At 51.6% G+C, this 10,190-nt stretch overlaps 1 long non-coding RNA gene across 1 annotated transcript; it reads left to right on the top strand.

Annotated features, from left to right (window-relative positions):
- Window positions 1-453: 453 nt before the first annotated feature.
- On the top strand, window positions 454-2,586 carry LOC109495454. Its single transcript, XR_002739262.2, has 2 exons — window positions 454-580; window positions 937-2,586. It is a non-coding gene; the product is annotated as an uncharacterized LOC109495454 (long non-coding RNA).
- The last annotated feature ends 7,604 nt before the right edge of the window (window positions 2,587-10,190 follow it).

The raw sequence follows: 10,190 nt of genomic DNA on the forward strand, positions 1-10,190 counted from the left end.
AGGCCTGCCCCAGGGTCTGCCCCCTCCCAGAGCAGGGCTGCTGTCTTTCTCTGGCACCACTGCATTCAAGGCCACGGGCAGACCCGAGGCTCTGGGCCGCCTCCCACCTCTGGAAAAGTCCGGGCAGAAAGGTAACAATGAGTCAATGTTTAGCTCAGGGAGACAAAAGGCCCTTTGATAAGACCCTGGCCTCGGCAGACGCCTCCGCTCTGCGAGTGAGCTTGGATTGCATTCAGGAAGAGGGGGAGCAGGAAGCCGCGGTTAGTGAGCACCCCCCCCCACCCCCCTTGTCCTTTCAGAGGCCGTGGCTGTGGTATAGACCCTGCAGTTTGGACCCTGGCCTGGCAATCACGCTTCTAGTCGCCTCGTCTGATAAGGCCCTCCTCACACCCAGGAATTCTGGGCTTGTTCCGACAGAGATGGGAGCGGGGCCAGGTAGCCACGTGGAGGGAGCTGGGACTTGCCTCCACTGCGGGGGTGGGGGTGGGGGGAAGGGCCACAGCTCGATGATGCTGGAGTCCTGTGTCCCTGAGCTTGCATTTCTAGAGAGCCACCTCCTCTGTGATGTGCCGGTTCCCTGGTGAGTCTGTTGTCTCAGCTACTCACCTTTCCAAGGCAAAGCGGGGAAGAAAACACTAAGCTGTCGGGTGAGGCTCTGCAGGGAAACAGTGCGGGCCTTTAGGAGCCATCCAGGGGGGCTGGTTAGGAGGGAAGCTGGGACTGGGCTCACAGATTAGCAGCCTTTGTGTGGGTCATTTGGATTTTATGGAGACCGTGGAGACAAGGAGCTAGGGGCTGGTGGGACTGTGACAGGTAATAAGAAATGTATCTTGGGCCCTCACACAGAGCTCCTAAGACCTTTGGAATTTCCTAATGGTGAGAATCATAAAAGTTTCTCTTGTTGTGTTAATGAGGCAACTTTTGGAATATCCCTAGGTCACCTAAGGAGCTGTTTACCTGAAGACCCCACCTTACCCGCCCCCCACCCACCCGTGAGGAGTGGGGGCTGGAGGATGAGTCCAGTCACCCTTGGCCAGTGAATTAATAAACTGTGACTATGCAATGAAGCCTCCGTTAAAAACAAAAACAAAAAAGGATGGGGTTTAGAGAGCTAATGGGTTGTGAACATGGAGGGGGGGGGATTGTGGGAACCTCTGAGTTAAAGCTGATTGGTCAGAGGCACAGGGGACAACCTGGCCTAGTGATTAGCATGTGAAGTTCGGGGAGTCTTGGAGACGGAGCCCTTAACCTGTGGGATCTGACTCTGTCTCCGGGGAGGCCTGGTCAGAATTGAGTTGAATTGTAAAACAGCCAGCCAGCCAGTGTCCAAAAATTTCTTGGTAGTGTGGAGACCGCCTCCCCCTGCCGCCATATTGGAATTAGATTCATAAAGACGGGGTTAAAGCTGCTGGGTGGGGACCAGGACATGAGACAGCCACCAAGGAAAGCTCAGTCTGCTAAAAGTGAAGTCCTATATGAACAAATAAATGCATCCCCCCTCTGCCCTTTAGCATCAGTGCCAGCCCCCTTAGCTCCACCCTGCCCTGTGCCCCCGCCCCCCCAACACACACAGAGGAATCTGGGCTTAAGGAGACCTGGGCTCTGGGGAAGGGAGAAGAAAGTAGACAAACCGGTTCAACAGGGAGGAAGGATTCTTGCCATTCTCTTCCCAGGCTGAGGACGGAAAGGAGTAGGGGAGCAAGTGAGGTGAGCTTGTGGAGGGAGAAGGAAGGGCCTCAGAAGGCTGGGTGCTCTCCCATAACGGACAGAAATGGGTGCCGCTTTGTGTCCTTCATTATTCCAGCAGGATTTCAAGAAGGCAGGCTGACTGGCCCCATCTTGCAGGTCCGTGCATGAAGGGAGGGCACGTGAATTGCCTGAGGAGGACGGAGTTTGATGGGGAGGAGAGAAGAAGCAAGCAGTCAACAGATTGAGCTGGGCACCATGCATAGCCATGCCGACCCAGATGCAAGGTGGGAGAGCCTGGTGCTGCGCACACGAGGGATGGCCCCTCTGAAGGCGGAGGGGGTCCGAGGTTCTTGGATGTCCTTCAGCGTTCTCTCGTCCAGGCCCCAACCCTCTGGGCTGCTCCCCGTCCCCGCCGTTGAACAAAGCATCTTCCTAACACTCAGAGGTACAAGAAGACCCGGGAGACCGAAGACGCCCGGCCACCACATGTCAGCAGTCCAGTCTCCTCACTTGACTCCTGCACTGGTCTGATAGAATGGCCACCACACCCCCATGCCAGGCTTCTGACGCCCCCCTGTCCTCCAGGGGTCCCAAGCCAGATGGAGACCATCCGCATATCCCCCGTGGTCTAGCTGAGCCACGGCTGGAATTATTTCCCAAGAATTTGATAGGAAAGTGTAAGAAAGGCAGAACTCTTCAATAAGAGAATACAAGAGCCATCAGAGCTCAACTCCCTTATTTGAGTCCAGCCACAGACTAATGTGGCCGGCAGGAGTTCTAGTTCTGCGGCTTTATTGCAGAACATGAGGGGACTGGGTTCTGTTCTCTGTTCGCCCGACTCCCGGCATGCCCGGCCTCTTACAGGTGTTGGATGAATAAATGAACGGATTGCCAGCAGACAGGAGTGCAGGGTGGATTTACTCAAAGGCCACTTGCCCAAACATCTGGGGACCCCCATCCTCTCCCATCCTGTCCCCAACCCCTGCCTTCAGGGAGCAGACAATATTCCCAAACAAACTGGGCTAACGTGATGCGAAAGAGTCAAGGACATCTAGGATGCTTCCCTACAGTAGGTCTCATTTTCAGTAAAGCCAAAAACTCTTTGAGCTCCGGGTAATGTCCCTTGCTATCTTCCTTTGGGCCTGTCTTTCTATGGATCCTGCTGCTCTCCCGTCTCTCCGATCCCTCCTCGGTGCTTCAGCCTTTCTGCCTCTTTTTCTTTGTCTCTCTGGATTGTAGGCCTGGGGTCCGAAACCGGGATCCTCCCAGGCTGGCCTCTCTGACCCTGATCTTCAGAGGCCCCCCCCCCCCCCCCCGCCCCGGCACCTTCAAAGTGTTCAGTGCTAAGCAGCTGTGCACAGACAAAAGGCAGCAAACGTGCTTGTAGAGACATGTATCCACAAAGACACCTGGGAGCACTGTTTCCTTAGGCTACTGGGATGGGTCTGCTGCATCCAGATATTTTATGGTAGTTTTGTTTTGTAAGAATTATGTGAGCTTGAGCAACATACTGGCATTTTATTTTTCTTTGGAGGTTCTGGCACAAATGAATGAAAATACCTATGCCCCCTGCGATGTATTTGCTGTGAAAGATACATTTGCAAGGCACCGTGTGTGTCAATAGGTAGGCTCCCTCGTCCACGCGCATAAAATGCAACGTGTTTTAAAGGTAACCAGCAGTGAAAACCAGTAAGCACTTTGCTTCCCTTTTCTTCATCCTGTGACTGACGCTGGTGAGCTATACCTGCAATTTATAACCCAAACGTGCCACAGATGGTGAATTTATTGGAGTAGGGAGACAGGCTGCGGAAAATGCAAAAGAAGCATTTTACTATGTCTCAGTATTTGGGTGGAGGTAACTCACTGTTTACCAACAGCGCAATGGCTTAGTCTGACGACCTCATTTGATTAAACAGCAAGAGGAAAAAGTGAAAGACGGGTGCCGAGAGGATTGGAACGATACTTGGCCAGCGCAGTGATTTAAATAGGGTGGGTGCTTACATGAGCAATGGGTTGATCGGAAGCGATAGGTCAGAGGGAGAAATGGTTCATGACAAACCAGTTCAGGGCACCAGCCCCGAGAGGGTCCACGGGGCCCTGGGACATCCTGCCCATCTCCTCTGGATCTCTGACAACCACCCCTTCCACCAGCCCAGCGTTTCTCGGGGGACAAAACATGCCCACAGTCATAAGATCGTTCGGATGTCAAAACACAGAAGAGGAAGTTGAGATTTGTAATTATGTTTTACAGACGAAGAAGCTCGTCTGTTGAATGAAGGGACTGAGTCCCCGACCCAAAGTCTCAAAGTGGGGCTTCCGAGACTAGAACCCAGTTACCCCGACTCCCCGGCCAGGTGGACTCTTGGGCTCTAACTGCATCTCCCGAGACTTTACTTTGGATTCAACTTGCCGTGTGGTCCCACCCTAGACACCTCTCCCGGGACCGGCCCTGTGCTGCCCCTGACCTCATTGCTGGCTCTCAGGGCATGTTTTAGAGCCGGGTCCCAGAGACAGGCAGACTTGTCTGAGCTCAGGAAAGTCTCTTTATACCCAAAGCCATCAGCCTGCGACCTCCCTGCTTGAACAGTCTCCTAACTGGGCTGTCAGGTGACACCCACTTCCCTGTGATACAGAGGAAAGCTTGCTTGCCTGGGAGGCGAACACCCAAGCGTCCGTTCTGGTTCCTCTCTGGCTACGCAGCCCTAGGCAGGTCACTTTACCCTCTTTATCTGCAAAACAGGGAGAAACGTACACACCATTTGGGGCTGTTGACAGGATTACATGAGGTCTCTTTAAAATTTTTTTTTTTTTAACGTTTATTTATTTTTGAGACAGGGAGAGACAAAGCATGAACGGGGGAGGGTCAGAGAAAGGGAGACACAGAATCCGAAACAGGCTCCAGGTTCTGAGCTGTCAGCACAGAGCCCGACGCGGGGCTCGAACTCACGGACCGTGAAATCATGACCTGAGCCGAAGTCGGCCGCTTAACCGACTGAGCCACCCAGGCGCCCCAGATGAGGTCTCTTTTATAAAAGGCCTGCTCGGCGCTCAGCAAAGGCTACCTCTCTTCCTTCTTCCACCTGTCCATCCCTCCTCCCTGCCTTTTCTTCTTTCTGCTTTGTTGAAGTTCATTTTCTTATGTTGATTTATTTCTTTTGAGAGAGAGAGAGAGAGAGAGAGAGAGAGAGAGAGAGAGAGAGAGAATCCCAAGCAGGCTCTACACTGTTAGCACAGAGCCCAACGCGGGGTTCAGCCTGAGCCGATGACGTCAAGAAATGGACACTTAACCTACTGGGCCACTCAGGCACTCCTGCTGAAGTTCATTTGCATACCACTCCCAGATGATCCTTCTGGAACTCCACTAGCCTCAGGCTGCCCTCTGCATCCCAAACCTCAAATGACTTCCCGTCGCCAGTGCGGCCACTTCTCTGTCTGCCACGCAGGACCCTCGGCTCCAGACACCGCCTCTCCTCTTCATGCTTCCTCTCTTACCCCTCAGGAGCGTGCACAGTCTGCTTGGGGGGTTCCCGCCCGTGCCGACTTGCTCCTGTCTTCACTTCTTCTGCTGTCTCGCCTCCTGGAATGCCCTTTCCGGCCTCTCCATCGCTGCAGGCATCCATCACTCCCCTGGGGATCTCTCCCTTCTCTGATTTCCGATTTCATTTACTGTTCGTATCAGGTTCTTTGGTACCAAATCACAGAGGCACGTATGGCTTCCGGTTGTTTCCTGTGTCTGTATCTTTTTCTTATCAACTTTACAATCTGTTCCTCCAGGGCAGACCAAGGTCTTAGTACCTCTCTGAGATTCCCACTGGCCGGCAGAGCCCAGTGGGAACAGGCGATGCGCTCTGGACTCACGCCTCCAGGCCTGGGTCCAAATCCTAGGTCCAGTACTCACAAGTCTTTGCTGAATCTGACTATTAGGTTCTCAATAAACTGAATGTAATTGACTCGCCCCCAGACAGTGCTGAAGATACAGTAGTGAGTAGGACGGGTTCCCTGTCCTCCTGGAGCATTCAATTCAGTCCAGCAAAGGCTGAGATAGACATTAAATGAATAGCGACAATTGTCATAAGGAGTATTTTTGGAGCATGTAAGGGGACCGTAAGGGGTACAGTATTGGGGTAGAGTTCTCTAAAGAAGACAACGAGCTCACATCCGAGGGATCTGAGGTATATAAGTGGGAAGAAAAAGGGGAAAGGGCTGAGGGGTGGAGACAGTGGGCCTTCCAGGCAGCATAAATCATAGGTGCAAAGATCCTGAGGCAGGAGAGCACACAGCCCTCTCCGGGAACTTGAGCCTAGCTTGGTTAGCAGTGAGGAGAGAGGGGCACGGTGAGGCTGAAGGTAGGCTGTTCTAGAGCAGAGCCTGGCTGGCCATGCTGAGGAATCTGGACTTGATGCACGATGGGAGACCAAGGGGGCGACCTGGTTAGATTTGTGTTTTGAAAGCTCACTCCGGGTGCTATAGGCAGAATGGATAAAAAGCTAAAAGTCGATTCGGGGGGTCGAACTGAGTGAAAGAGACACCGATGCCTGGAACGCTCCCAATAAAGACCCCGCAGTGTCTGTGGGTCTAAAACCTGACTTCAGGGACCAGTGCTCAGAAGAGCAGAAGGGGCCTCCAGTCCCAGGCACTGTCTCCTTCCTGAAGCACATTTTTCCCCAAACCATCGCCTCTTGCCTTGCCCACCCTCTTCCTGGACAGCCTAGTTAGTTTAGGGCGGGGAGAAGAAGAAGAAGAATCGCCCCTACCTTCCCCCATTCCTGAAGTGTGGGCTAAGCCACAGACTGGTTTGAACCTGTCAGTGCAGAGCTGGCTGCAAGGCAAAGACCTACCTGGCCTGGCTCGGGGCTCTTCTCTGCATTCTTGTGCCCACACTCACCCTGGGGAGGCCAGAGCAGAGGCAGGGCCCTCCTCCACCCCTTCCTCTCCTGACAGCTGGCAGCTGCCCAGACTCCACTTATATAATCTGAGCCCAGGGCACGGCCCCACTCTCATGTGGGCTGGGCGGCTTCCGGAGGTGGCATTAATAGATAGGTTCTGGCTTGGAGATGTGGAAATAAGAACCCGTTTCTGGAGTCTGTAGTTCTGCCCCCTGAGAACTGATGGCCTAGACTCCGGGCATCTCCACGGCTCACACACCCCAGGCTCAGGCGATTCTCCCAACACTCACTGCTCAGTGTCCTGCTAGTCTGTCAGGAGAAATTGGATGGACCGTTGACTGGGGGCAGGGGATTGTGGTTTTAGACCCCTGCTTTGTCACCGACATAGGCAAGTAGCCACAGCTTCTCTGGGCTTCCGTTTCTTCAGCTATAAAATGAGGGATGGACCGCCCGTACTGTGTACACGTAACCGGGAGAAAACCCAGTGTGAAGGTACTCGGAAAAATGCAATACAATACCAATTAAAAATATAATAGCAGTGTAAAAAGCATCAATAATATCAGTAACAACAACAATAAAGATGACCTTATGTCCACGGGGACTCATCTATAGCCGTCAAGGCCCTGAGGATCCTTTCTTTTAAATGTTTATTTTGAGAAAGAGAGAGGGAGAGAGAGAGAGAGAAGGAGGGAGGGAGGGAGAGAGCGCCATGGGTGGGGGAGGGGCCGAGGGAGAGGGAGAGAGAGAAGCCCAAGCAGGCTCAGGGCAGTCTGCAGGGCTCAGACTCACAAACCCCGAGATTAGGACCTAAACCGAGATCAAGAGTCTGACACTTAACTGACTGAGCCACCCAGGCGCCCCTTAGCCCCGAGGGCCCTTTTACTCCAAAAGGAATCTGGTGTTTTTTTTTTTTTTTTTTTTTTTTTCCAGAGCTCCAAAAGTAGTGATATTTCCTACCCCACTTGCCCTCCTGGCCCTAACCCCAACACAGTCAAGGCTGGGACAGGGGCTCAGCCCCTCTCACAGTTATGCTGCCCGGGATTGGGGAACTCTCCACCATGGACTGGGCATGAGGGCTAGGTATCCTCTCTCTCAGCTAAGACGCTTATGAGGAAGCTCCACCTGACTCAAGCAGGTCCTTCCTAGGGAAGGGGTAGAGTGGAGATAGTTATCAGCTCAGAAATAGCAGTTGCAAGTAAGTGCCCCAGGCAGGATTGAAACTGACTCCTAAAACTGAGACCTTCCTGGAAGGAGTCAGTGCCCAGAGACCAGGCAAGAGGAAAGACTAAGCCAACCAGAGCACAGAATACAAAGTAGCTAGATGTGGGGCGCCTGGGTGGCTCAGTCGGTTAAGCGGCCGACTTCGGCTCAGGTCACAATCTCGCGGTCCGTGAGTTCGAGCCCCGCGTCGGGCTCTGTGCTGACAGTTCAGAGCCTGGAGCCTGTTTCCGATTCTGTGTCTCCCTCTCTCTCTGCCCCTCCCCCGTTCATGCTCTGTCTCTCTCTGTCTCAAAAATAAATAAACGTTAAAAAAAAAATTAAAAAACAACAACAACAACAACAAAGTAGCTAGATGTGCCTTCCAAGTCCTGACCTCTCTTCCTTTCAAGGGCACCCCTCTTTCCCAAGGTTTTCATGAGGTTTTCCACATCTGACCCCGTCGGGGGCTCTGACGCCACAGAAAGCTCATGCATTTAAAGCCAAAGGAATGAATCTCTAAGAACACACATACCTATATACTGAAACCTAATTAGCCAAGAGAAAGTCACATTTATTGATTCAGTGCGGTGAGGGAGGGTATTCCAGAGGAAGTGGAGAATGAGGTTCAACAAGAGGAAAGAGGGGACGTGTCTTTTGTGAGGTTTGGGTTCCTGCCGGAGAATTTTGAGGACAGTCTCAGGGAAGCGAGGTTCTGTTCTGAAGTGATTGCTGTTGCCAGTGCAGGATTAAGATATGCGGAAATTACCTAGGGATTGAGTGCTGTCTCGAGACAAGGGCCATTTACCAGTTGGGTATCCCGGCAAAGCGAGTTTGGGAGCATCACCAGGAAGACAAAAGTGGTCACTCAAACAGGGGGGCTGTATTCTTTATGACATTTCCAATCTGCTGCATAACTTTGGGGAAACAGTGTTTCTTGCTAATCTTGCAGCTAGTTTTTATCTGTGTCTGTCCTGCCAACCTGATGAAGGACGGGGTTGCTTTTTATTTTTCGTTCTGAGTGGATTTTCACTCTTTCAGCTTAGGACACAGAGTTTGGTCTTTCATCTACCACCATTGATTATAGGACCTTCAGGTTGAAAGACTGTTTATCTATCATCTATCAATCATCTATCTATATCATCTATCATCTATCAATCTATCATCTATCTATCTATCTATCTATCTATCATCTATCTATCATCTATCTATCTATCTATCTATCTATCATCTATCATCTATCTATCATCTATCTATCTATCTATCTATCATCTATCATCTATCTATCTATCATCTATCTATCTATCATCTATCTATCTATCTATCTATCTATCTATCTATCTATCTATCATGTATCTAATGGCACGTGACGATTAGGGACAGTGCTCCTCGAGTCAGATCACCTGTATTTATATCCTGCTTCCACTCCTTGTTTATCCCGGAGATCTCTGGCAGTGATTTACTGTCCCCATCTCTCTGTTTTCTCACCTGTAAAGTAGGAAAAAAGTAAGAGTCGCTTGCCTCATAGGGTGGTTGTGTAGATTAAGAAAAGGATACATGTGAAGCTTTCAGACTAGGGCCTGGCCTTTGGTTAGGGTTCGATAAACAGTAGTCCTTTTTCTTCTCATTACTTTTATTTTAAAAGTAACCTAATTTCTGGTTAAAGGTGACAGATTTACTGGACATGTTTCCTCCTCTCGCTTCAAAGATCCCTCTATATAATAACAGTAAGGAATTAAGATATATGAACCCCGAGCAGGGAAAAGCGGTCATCAGCAGATGGGAGACGCCACACGCGGAGGCGGTAAGAGAGGAAGCGGGGAACAGGTGCGCGCGTGGCGGGCGAATAACGTGGAGGCGGGGCTGCCACACCTGCAGAACCCGGTGGACATGACGAGCCCGGCCAATGCCAAGTGGAACGAGGCCGGGAGCGAGACGGGGGGGCTGGACAGCGGGGATTTGCCGGAATCCCGCACACAGAGCAGTTGACTGCTACGAAAGCCCTTTGCTCCAAATACACACGAGTCGTGCACCAACCTCCCCCAGACCACAAAACAACCAACAGCCACAAACAAAACCCCCAAGGAGAAAAACACTGTGGGGCTTTTTCTCTTGAGACACTGAATGGTTCCGGAGAAGAGATCCTCCCCAAATGGCATGGAGACGTCAGGGTCACGGCTGGCTCCCAGTCCGCCTGCATGAAGCAAAGCACCTTCGTGTACCCGGAACTCCCAATGCGGTGGTTTAAAATACGAATAGACAGCCAAAGATAACCAGATACCTTAGAAGAGCCTTTAATGAGAAGGAGGGTCGGGGGTGGGGGGGAGCGGTGGGGGAGGTGGGGGTGGGTAGAGAGAGAGAGGGAGAGACAGAGACAGAGAGACAGAAACTGAAAACAAATGGATAGTTTAAAGAAGG

The sequence above is a fragment of the Felis catus genome, chromosome F1 (assembly GCF_018350175.1).
Source record: "Felis catus isolate Fca126 chromosome F1, F.catus_Fca126_mat1.0, whole genome shotgun sequence".
Lineage (NCBI taxonomy): Eukaryota > Metazoa > Chordata > Mammalia > Carnivora > Felidae > Felis > Felis catus.